This window comes from Jatropha curcas, chromosome 2, assembly GCF_041381405.1.
Source record: "Jatropha curcas cultivar XTBG-Jc1 chromosome 2, XTBG_Jcur_1.0, whole genome shotgun sequence".
NCBI classification, from domain to species: Eukaryota; Viridiplantae; Streptophyta; class Magnoliopsida; order Malpighiales; family Euphorbiaceae; genus Jatropha; species Jatropha curcas.
In genome coordinates this window covers 2,540,834-2,552,602 of record NC_143152.1, presented here as the reverse complement: position 1 = coordinate 2,552,602, position 11,769 = coordinate 2,540,834, and the positions used below count along the sequence as shown (strand labels likewise).

General features: G+C 29.7%; 1 non-coding gene across 1 annotated transcript; it reads right to left on the bottom strand.

Moving 5' to 3' along the window:
* Positions 1-271: 271 nt before the first annotated feature.
* Positions 272-11,019, bottom strand: LOC105645250 (ABC transporter G family member 15). The gene is made up of 10 exons (XR_016319458.1): positions 10,701-11,019; positions 9,930-10,125; positions 6,330-6,395; positions 3,888-3,967; positions 3,193-3,777; positions 2,977-3,111; positions 2,322-2,606; positions 1,969-2,241; positions 1,782-1,889; positions 272-786 (listed from the first exon to the last, which is right to left on the bottom strand). It is a non-coding gene; the product is annotated as an ABC transporter G family member 15 (transcript).
* Between the last annotated feature and the right edge of the window lie 750 nt (positions 11,020-11,769).

The following is an 11,769-nucleotide window of genomic DNA, read 5'->3' as shown; positions in this document are numbered from 1 at the left end:
GACTCCCTCCATTCCAAAATATATTTAAGATTTTTGCACATGAATTAAGGAAGTAATTAATTCTCCTAAATTATGATAAAATCAAGGATAATTTGGCCTTTTATTTCAAAATTAAGAGTAACTTATAAAGATATATATTGTATTTAATATATAAATAAGGGGTGAAATTGAAAAAAAAAACATTTATTACTTATTAAAATATCCAAATCATCTTATAATTTGACATAAAAAAATCACTTTAAAAGAACTTATATTTTGAGACAGAGTGAAATATCAAAGAATATAAGTAAAATAGATTTAGGCAATATCCTTGTTTTCATGCTAATAATTAATTTTGGTAGCACTTGCTCAATTTTTACCTATTTGTTCCAACAATTATTACAAAATGAACTTTTTGGGCAAAGAAGAAAAGAAAGTAAATTTCATACCATCTTTGATTTTTATATTCTAATTTGGGGATATTGTAGAAGTGCCTTCTTGAGGATGGAGAGGCTTATAAACTTTGCTTGCCAATGAAACTCTCTTTGAAAGCCATTTAGGAGTTCTCCTTGTATGCAGCACCCTTGGAGATATTGCTATTATTGCTCTCTTTTTGTATTTGAGTATGATGTAAAAGAGTATTCTGTGAACTAATAATAAGCAAATTAGGGCAGATAAATCCCACCATTTGGAGTGACCAATAGGAACTCCAAAAATTGTTTGAAGGGCTTTTTCTCCTGTTAGCTTTGGATTTCCTGGCAATAGTGGATCAAACTCAAGCCCAATCATCTCATTCTTGAATTGCCCCTATATGAATATTACAATGCATATCATCAAAACTAGCAATGTATAGTATTAGTACACACAATTAATGTGGTAAATTTTTTATTTTGGTTTTAATCGTGTGTTAGAAATTTATTCGCTTAACTAATTCGGATTTGCATCAGGAAGGCCCTCAAGAGGAGGCAAACCGCTCCTTTCCGAGTGTTTGAAGAGACTCTATATTCAGAGTTCGAACTCGAGACCCCTGGTTAAGGGAAAAGGGATATTTGCCATACCATCTCACTTCTTGGGGTAATGTCGTAAAAATTTATTAGGATTGAATTCTACTGCATTTATATGTTAATTTTTAAAATTCGTGTTCTATCTTGTTCATGTTTTTACAACACTTGTCTCTATCTACATTCTTCTACAACCATTTATTATATAATTCTATAAATTTTTCTATAATTCTGATTATTGCACAATCTCATAATACTAAGTAGATTTTACAGATAGAGGTGAGTATTCGGTCAATTCAGCCAATTTAAATAATATTTTTAACCGAAGTAAATTAATTGAATTTTTTTTTTTTACTTAAAAGAATTTAATTGAACTAATTTTTTAACCGAACTTAATCAAATTGTTTTGGGAAAATTAATTTTTATTATTAACCACACCGAAATTAAAGAAAATGAAAATCTAATTAACCGAATCGAATTTAATTGAAAGTTGTGATTAAAACTTTAACCGAAATAGGAAATCATTGCTTAATCAAAATAAAAACTGAAATATTTTTTATTTTTAAAATTTTATTATCTATTTAATAAAAAATGACGTAGTTTTGAGGGTTGGTTAATTTGATTAATTCGGTCTGCTTAACTATTAACCGATTACCAAAAATTTCCGATTACCAAAAATTTAATTTTCTTTAACCGAACATTCATTCACTGAATTGAATTGGTCGAACCAAATGTTCAACCTTGTTTACAGGCATCACTTGAAAAACTATTGGTACAGCCTAATAATTGAGAATGGCATACCTGAATCGCCCACGTTGCAAAACTGATGTAAGACATTGGATAGCGCCAGAAGATCTTGGGAAGGTCAGGTAATGGCCTGGAGATTTCAGATGCCATCATCATAAACACCTGCATTTGAAAACTTGCAAACTTGCATAAATTATGAAAGTAGACAAAAAAATACAAAATGGTGAGAGTTTTGACTTACAATTACTCCAGTTCCAACTCCTATGCCCAACAAAACGTTTGACGTTATTGACGCAACAATCATCATGCAGCTTTCTATAACAGAAATGCAGCAAAAGAGATTGCAACAGAAAAAGAAATAGTGAGAAAATCCAGGATGAAAGTTCACCATGAAATAGATTATTGTCCCAGAAAGCAGAGATATAACAATCAAATAAGGAAATGATGAGAAGAAGTTGGATAATATGAACAAAGCCTCTCCATAATGCCCACTTAATCTTTCTCGACGAAAAACCTGATTCATAAATCACAATCACAAAATCAATAGAATGCAATTTTTCTAGCTAATTGTAGAAATGTAAGCAATTTCTCTACCTTCATTTCTTCAATAAAAAATGGTAAGCCTCCGTTAGACAAACAAATCATGAAGCCATAGACGAAACACACAACCTTTGCTCTAGCCACGATTGCTCCATTGTCTTTTCCAACATTGAAGTAGAGGGTTCCAATGCTTATTGCTACTAAAACGTATAATGCTATTCTTAACCAATAGTAACCGATGTCTCTATACATGTTGACGAAAGATCTATGAGTCAAAATGCAAAGTTGCTTCCACCTACAGCAATTGTTTCCTTTCTTTGATTCTACAATAAGCGCTTCCTGCAATAATTTTTACAAAGAGTCAAAGATATATAATTAAAATTTTTGCAAAGAGATATTCAAAATAACATCTTTTACTACAGAGTCGAAGTCGGTTGGTGTATTATACACTCATAATAGGGGTAGCACTCCGCTTTTAATAACTTTTACCAATTTGATGAATATTTCTTCGATTATAATGGTAACCAATGGATAATACGTGAAAATGTGAAAGATTCGTGTATTTGAGACTTCACTTTCCGCATCCTTAATATATTTGTGAATCGTATTAAATCCACTTCACTCGCATGGACAAGATCTTACATATATAATGTTAATGACACACACATGCACGAATGGATATGGGAATTGCAAAATGTTAAGCTCATACAATTGCTTCAATTTCTTGAATCTTCTTTCTTGCATGGATTGAAAACTCAGAAGATATATACTTTTCAATAAGTGTTGCCCTAATCGCTGTTGTTTCCATTGTGGCTACCGGACAATTTGATGACTCTTTGTTTCCCTGCATGCGACTTGCAAGAATCAATTGCACAAACAAAAACAAATTAAATAACTCAATGCAAACATTTATAGATCAACTTACACAAAGCTGTTGAGCCCGCAGTAGAGTTTCAGTTACGAGGTCAAAATCCAAACTAATACACCGAAGAAAGTGATCAGAAGGGCTTCTTTTTGAAGGACAAGGGAACCCAGCATCTGCAAAAAACTTCAAAGCCATTTTTGCTTCTCCAAAATAAACAGTTTCTCCACTTGAAAGGAGGAGCAAATCATCAAACATGTCAAAGATATCATTACTAGGTTGGTGAATAGAGCAAATTACTATTTTTCCGTCATTAGCAATGTTTGTTAGAGCTTGAACAACAAAGAAAGCAGAAGCACCATCTAACCCACTAGTAGGCTCATCCAGAAACAAGATATGTGGTTGTGTTAAAATTTCAATGCTAATACTTAGTCTTTTCTTTTCACCTGTGCTTATACCTCTCATATGCCAATTTCCAATTTTTGTATTTGCACAATCTTCAAGACCCATTTCTATTATTGTGTTTTCAACAACATTATCCATCTCTTCTTTGTTCATTTTTGAAGAAAGCTTCACGTGAGCTGAGTATGCTATGGTTTCTCTTACAGTGAGAGTTCCCAAGAAAAAATCTTCCTGAGTGACATATGACTGCAAGAATTAATCAATTTAAATTTTAATTAATAACACCCAAGTAAGCTGTAATAATTTTTTAATTAAATATTTAAATTCCTTTTTCTTCTTTTCTTAATTATACTTACAACATCTCTGCAATCTATGCTTCTCTGCTTTCCATTGATTAGAACTTTTCCTGTCATTTTAACATTTGATGAAAGTCTCCCTGCAGATACAAATTAAAGAGGGGAAAAAAAAAGTTAGGTGTAACAGAAAGATCTTAGCAAAATAAAGAAGAGAAGCAAAGTATAATTCATTTGATTACGTTTCTTTCTTTCTGCATTTTCTTTTCTAAAGCATTTTAAACTGGTTATTATGTTTAAGATAAAATATCCTTAATATAAAAATTTAACTTCACCGAAAAAGAAAATAGAAAAATTAACTTGAAATGATTTTCATATGTTGAGAATAAATTTAATATGAAAAATGGATGAATAATTTTTGTGACAAATGTATAATCAAATATATATTTACGAATGAATTTTCACTAAATAACTTAAATATTTTATTAGAAATACTTTTTTTTTTTCAAAAAATAATGTACTGTTGCATTTTATTTTATATATATTGGTTTATATATATATATGTATTGGTTTATATATATATATATATATGATATTTTGCATCTCTTTCTCTTATCTCAAGAGAATGAGAGGTTTCCTGATTAGGTTATATTAGGTTTTTGTTTAACATTTTCGAGTTGGTCATAGATATATTGGAAAAACCTATTCGCTTGGGGGTAAATTTCTAAAAATATTAAATTTTTCGAATAAAAATATTGATTTGTACATATTTCTATACTTGAGCAGGAGGAGATAACAGTCAAATAAATTCCACATAATCTTGATAAAATTTACTTGAAAATATAATTTAATCTTGAAAATTTAATCAACTATATATCAGTTAAAAGATACATCTTTAAACATATTACAAAACATATTTAAATTTTAAAAATACAGTAATAGAATTTTTTTTTTTCCCCTGCTTATTTTTCTACCTCAAATTTTTATTTCATATAATAATTCCCATGTTAGAATATCAAAAATATCAATAGCTTCTCTCATAAGTATACTACTTTACAGATGTTGAAATGACAAAATCAATTTTGGAACTAGGGATGAGACACGTGGCTGCCTGCAAGAATGATGAGGCTGCAATGAAGTTCTTTTGTAGCCACGTGGGAGTGGGACCCTGACTCACATGTCAAATTGGCAAAACATTGCGATACAAGAAAAAATTTGTCAAATGGGAATATATATTCAAAATATCGATATTATATATATTAACTTAACTTAAGATCAGAAATGAAATTTTTCTCACAAAAAAAAAAAAAAAAAAGATCACAAATGATTTAATTATGAATAATAAATTTTGTTGTGCTTCTTATTCTGTGATAGACATGGCCGGTTTATTGTACCGCCGGTTCTGGTTCACGGAACTGAGGGTTCAAATTTTTTAAAATGTTGAACCTGAATTTGCCCTTAAACTGCCGGTTCCGAGTCCGGTTCCATTAACGGTTTCCAACAATATATATTTTTTTTTAAATCGGTTTTAATGTTACATCTTTCTTTTGTACATATTAATATGAGTTTAAAAAATATTGGTAAATTTTATTTTAAATAAATTTTAGAATGCTTATAATCATATAGGAATAAAATTAATTAATTTTACAAAATAATCAAATAAATTATCACTTTATTTTGTTTAAATGTTATTAATTAAATAAATTATAAGAAAATTTTGAAAAATGCTTGAAAAGAATGTAATTTTAAACTTAGCAAATAATTTAAAAGGATAAAAAAAGTTAAAAATAATATAAGTTTAGACTAAATATTTCTCTCTTTTTTTACCATTTTACTTTTTAGATTTTTAACTTTTAAAGTAAAGTGTATTTAAAAAAAAAGTCTCAAGTAAAGTATATAATGTAGGATAATATTATTGAGACTTTTAGAGATGTATAAAATAGGCTATGTGATTATCATTTTGAAAATAAAAATTAGAAATTTTCGGTTCGAACCGAACCAGAACAGCCGGTTCGGGGCCGTTCTGATTCATATTTTAACATTCACATGAACCTTAACAGGCCTTTGAACCTCCGGTTCATGTTTAAAATTTTGAACCACCAGTTCCGCTTTAAAATTTTGAACCGCCGATTTCGGTCCTGTTTTCAATTCGTCTACAGTACGGTTCGGTTCCAGTTAAAATCAAACCGGTGGCCATGCCTATTCTGCGATAGGAAAACACTTTTTTAAAAAATTTCCTTTAAATATAATGTAAAAAAAATTTTTTAAAAGAAAAAACACCATGTAAAAAATTTTGCTTAATGTCTAAAATATCAAATCTATTAGTGAGAATCCTGAAAATAAAATCCTTGAACGTGTTTAATTATTTTTTACGTGTTTTTTTTCAAAAATTTGAATATAATGAACATATAGAAGATCAGAGAGAGGGGAAAAAAAAAAAAAAAAAGAAAGAAAAGAAAAGAGAAGAAAAATGAGAGAGAAGTATATCTACAAACATATACATACCAGCCAAGGAATCAAGTAGGGTTGATTTTCCGGAGCCGGAAGGACCCATGACGGCCATGATTCGACCTGGTTTAGCAAAACCAGTAAGCTTAGTGAGCAAAAACTTGCTTCTTGATGCATCATTCCCCTTATTGCCTTTTAGTAGCTCTACTGTTAGATTCTCCCATACCAAGTACATGGCTCTGTATGAATATCGATCTTCACTTTCTAGCTTCTACATATATATATATATATATAAGTTTTCTCTGCAGCTTCATGCTCTCGTTTCTTCTCTCTCTATCTAAAATGGCAGCGACTACCAAATAGAAATAGAGGATCAAAGTAACACTAGTATGCAGTGTCTTCTTCAACGTTTAATTATAAAATTGATTGTTTTGGTTTTGTCAATATCTCAATTATTTTTATCAATTAATTATAAAATTGATTGTTTTGGTTTCGTCAATATCTCAATTATTTTTATCAATTAATTCTTTGTTTGGAAAGGAGGATTTTTATGGAGGAAAGAAGGAAAATTATCAAGGAAAAAGAATTTCCTTTGTTTGGAAATGGTGAGGAAAATATCGAATTGAGAGAGATGGCCAATTAAAATTAATTTGAAACTTAAGAGAGATGGCTTAATAATATAACTAAAATAACTTTTTGTATATGGTTTAGTTTGGATTATTCAAATAAAAAAAATGAAATTGAATTGTAAACCATTTTTTTCAAAATTTCTAAACCAAGCTATTTTTCCTTAGTAGCCAAACTGAATTAAACTGTCTAATCTGATTTGGTCGAGCTGAATAATGAATGCCCATGTTTCTCCTGTTTAGCAAAATTACAGATTTGTTCAAAAATTTCAATATTGTTAAATTATTTAATCCTTTCATTTAATTTTTTTATGTTAATATTACTTGATTCGTTCCACTTTGATAGCAAATGTCATTACAAGAATTAAAAAATTATTAGAATATATTAATTTTCTAAAAATATATGGTAAAATTTTAAATGAGCATTTGACGTAGAATAAGATAAAATATTTATTTATGGCTGTTAAACCGGGACTACAAACAGCCTAAGGCTCCTGAAATTTGTTAAAAATTTTCTATTTAGCCATTTTTCAAAACTTTTTTCCATTGAGTCCATAGGCTTCCCTTATTCTAAAAACTTTAACAGAGCGTGATTAATAATAATAATAATAAAAAAAAAAGGGGCTGAAGCTCCAATCATCTTCTCAAACGATGTCATTCTTCTTTAGTACATCCAAAACAAAACCCTAAAATTGCAGAGGAGAAACAAAGCAACAAAGAAATTTCAATACTTTGGATTCAGTGAGGCTGAGTTTTAGATGGCAAGCAATAAGAGAGATAGACAGAGTTATTTGTGACGGATAAAAGACAGGAAATGTGGAGATTCAGAGAAACGATAGTTAGGGCTTAATAGACAAAGATTTTTAAAAAAAGGGTTAAAAAATAAATTTAATAAAGTTCAGGGTCCTCGAGATGTTTTAATCCCAACCCAGTACACGTGCTATTAATTAAAATATCATTAATGACTTGTACGGGAGTAGATAAGAGGCTGGTTATGATAAGCCCAATTTACCCTCCCATCCGAATATCTAATTTATAATAAATTTAGATTTTAATAATACGACCTACTGTTATAATTGATCACAATATTGCTCTATTTTACTTATTAACGTGTATAATAATCATTGGACATAATAGTAGTGTCGGCTACAGAACGGGACATATGATTAATGATTAGGTGTAAGCCCACTTATTACTTATTCGTTTTGGGACTGTCAAGGATTAGCTCCACGTCCCATCGCATGTCCTATCTATGGCAACTGCGTACAACTTTTTTAATTCTTTTTTTTTTTTTAAATTTTTAGATTTAAAACAGAAATATTGCACTTATAAAATTTCACAAAAGTAGTCCAGATTTTTTTATTTTTCTTATTTTTATTGAGATTGTTAAATTAATACTCCGTTTGTTTTCGTAAAATAATTTATAAAAAAAAATAAATTTATTAAAAAATATTTTCATAAAAAATATTTTTCTTCAAAAATATTTTTAAAATGACTTATTTTTCGTTATTTGATTGTAATATTGAAATTAATTAAAAATATTAAAGACTTTATCTCATAAGAGTATAAAAATATTAATAATATTAAAAATTTTATAATTTTAAAATTTTATTGTTAAATATGAAAAGAATGCAAAACAAAAATGTAAATTATGAAAACTGCAAAATATGAATTTATAAAATTTTATCAGTATCCAAAAAATGTTTTACTAAAATGACTTAATTTTCCTTTGATCAAGAAAATTTTTTCTATTAACTTATTTTTCTAAACACCTCAAACAATGAGAAATTATAAAAAACATTTTCCTACAAATTATTTTACAGAAATAAACAGTCTTAACTCTCCTAATTTTTTTTTTGAGTAAAATTAACTATATTAATAGTTGTCAGCTGCTAAACTAAGATAAAAATATTCAATATTTAATTTTAAAATCAGGGAAGACTTCTTTCTTTCTTTTTTTTTTTTTTTTTTTTTTTTTTTTTTTAAGAATAAGTGAAATAAAATCAATCATGTATTAGTTTAAATTATAATTTTCATAAAAATGAACTCTAACCATAATGCTTTTATTTTATATATATAGCCATATTTCTTAATATGAAATAATAAAAAATTAAATCACTTCTTCTATTCAACTTTTTTTTTCTTTTTTTTTTTTTTTGAAAATCAAAATTGAATACAATTCATAACATAGTACGGGTTCATTCCCCTCTGTTATATGTATATCTATCCACATTCATACATATATAAAAAGATACGTGGCTTACTACAATTTTATTGTTGATAAACCAGAACTGAATTATTGTACCTATTTATATCATCTGCATAAACATCTTTAACTCAATTACACATTTAATATTATAAACTACATATATAACAATTTTAATCCATTTTTTTTTATTAAGATTTGAAATATTACTAAATATCCAATTCCTTTTAAAAAACAAAAACAAAAAATCAAAACTTGTTTTTGACAAAAATTACGGATTTTAATCCCCAAGCCAATCAAGAGAGATTCAGAAACCCTTAATCAAAAAATTGCCTAAGGATATTGAGACTGTAGGAGAGAAGAAAACAAGAGATACATACTTGAAATTATTTTGGTGTAATGTAATGTCTGATGATTTAGTAGCACTGAAATGATATAGTTCAAATGCATATGCATATGACCAACTATAGCTAGATTCGAATTAGGGTTCGAACGAGTTTATCGCTGCTCATTCTACCATCATCAGTATTTCAAAATGGTTAGTGGAGAGTTACCAGCTTGAGTTCCCAATTATGCTCATTCTGCCATTCAAGCTTTAGTAACCACATGGCAGGCTCACTAGCACATGAACAAGTCACCTCAAGAAAAGAAGCTCATTTTTTTTTTTTTCAAAGTGAAAACCATTTGGTTATTAGTACAGCCTGTGCTGCAGGGCATGTCAGTTGAGTGCAAAAAAAAAGACATATTAATTAAGGAATTCAAGCAGATTCTACGATACAGAATTGACATCAGGAACATCGTCAAGGATGAAAGGACCAAGTTTACCTGTCCTAAATAGAGTTAGAAACTTCTTGGATACCATCAAACGAGCTTCAGATGCCTTATGAGGTATCCTCAATGCCTTCTGCAGCACTTCAAACTGCTGTTCTATAAGATTCTCCAAATCATTCTCGTCTTCCACATTACCATTGAATTCCTCAAGACTTTTGTACAGGGCAATTTGGACTTCAGTTACAAGATCCTGCACGCGAGCAAGAGCAAAGACCAGATATTTAGAAATGACAAACAAATAAAGGCCTTGATATCCCAGTTACACTATCTAGCAGCATGAGACTATGAGTAAAGCACAAAAGGTATAGATCCTTAAAAATTCATTACAGAATTGAAGGACAAGGATCGGGAGCAATTTTTTTATTTATTTTAACCTGATAGTCTGGAATTTGATAAAAAAAGAGAATAATTCATATTTGCTTCTACTTCAACGATCATCATGGTACTCCCTGTTCATTTTGTGGTACAATAAGTTTTAATGCAGCAGGAGAAAAGAAGGAAATGGCCATCTCTTATTACCAGGTGCATGACTTATGGCGTCAAAACTTTAAAACCAATGTATATATATATATATATATATAAAATTATACTACATGGTAGTAACACAGCATCCACACATTAAATACTAAGACCTCTCAAGTAGAACAGTAGAATTTGTAGGGACTGCACATCAAATTTCAATGATCAGCAAAAAAAAGAGTTATGTTTATTACTTCATTGACCATTTTGTATTACAAAATAAAGAAAGAGGGAATATCTTATCACCTCAACGTACAGCACATCAGACACATTTGGTAGCTTCTTCCTCTTTGGCCGAAGATCTTTCAGTTTGTATTCATGTTTATCACGAGATTCATACCGAATCCCTTCCATTATTCTGTTATTCCAGTGTCTCCAATGAAGTGGAGTGGCTCGAGTATTTAAAACAGCCAACAAGTATTGAGCAATGCGCTCTTCACCTACAATAGAATCTTTGACAGATCCTGCAAAAGCATTCACGTATGTAGTAGCTTTTAGTTAGACAAAAATACAGTTCATGGTGACAATACTCATTAAAAGTAGCATATGGATAGACAGAAGTTTCCTGAACTTAGTGGAGCTCATGGTGACAATACAAATTATTTTACGGTGATGGACGGACAAGAAAAGAAGGGTCATTAATATGACAACCGTTAGCAACTTAGGTGATGGACGGATGAGAAAAGAAGGGTCATTAATATGACAACATGCAAGATGTGCCAGTGATTTGCTACTCACAAAGATAATAGATAATAAAGCATGTTATCAAAGTTTATAAAACCAATGAGATATTATTTTACACATGTTTACATGCTTACATGTGACCAAGAGAAAAAGCACTATACACTCGAACTTCTGCACAACGCACACACATGGATATACTCTCCAAAAGAAAAGAAAATAAATAAAATAACTCAGACCTTGTAATTAACCCGCAATATCTTGAGTAACACCTGGCAGTGGGCCTACTGTAGCTCGCTTCATTTTCTCCTGCACTATGTAGGAAACTCAAACTGTCACTATTCAAAGTCTTCAAGATCATAAAAACTGATAATTTGAGTTGCATGCAAAATTATGGTACATTTTCCAAAGGCAGCTTATCTTACTATCGCTGAATACAGCAACATCTTACCAGGAAAGCGAGAATGTGCAATTTGATGGATAGAATTTATCAAAGCTGATTTCCCAACATTAGGAACACCAACCACCATTACAAGAAGTTGCAGGGTAATAACATTTCTCCCAAACAATCATATGAGTATGTATGCCTCTTAATAGAAGGATAACTATCATCTCTATCGATGATTAATAAACT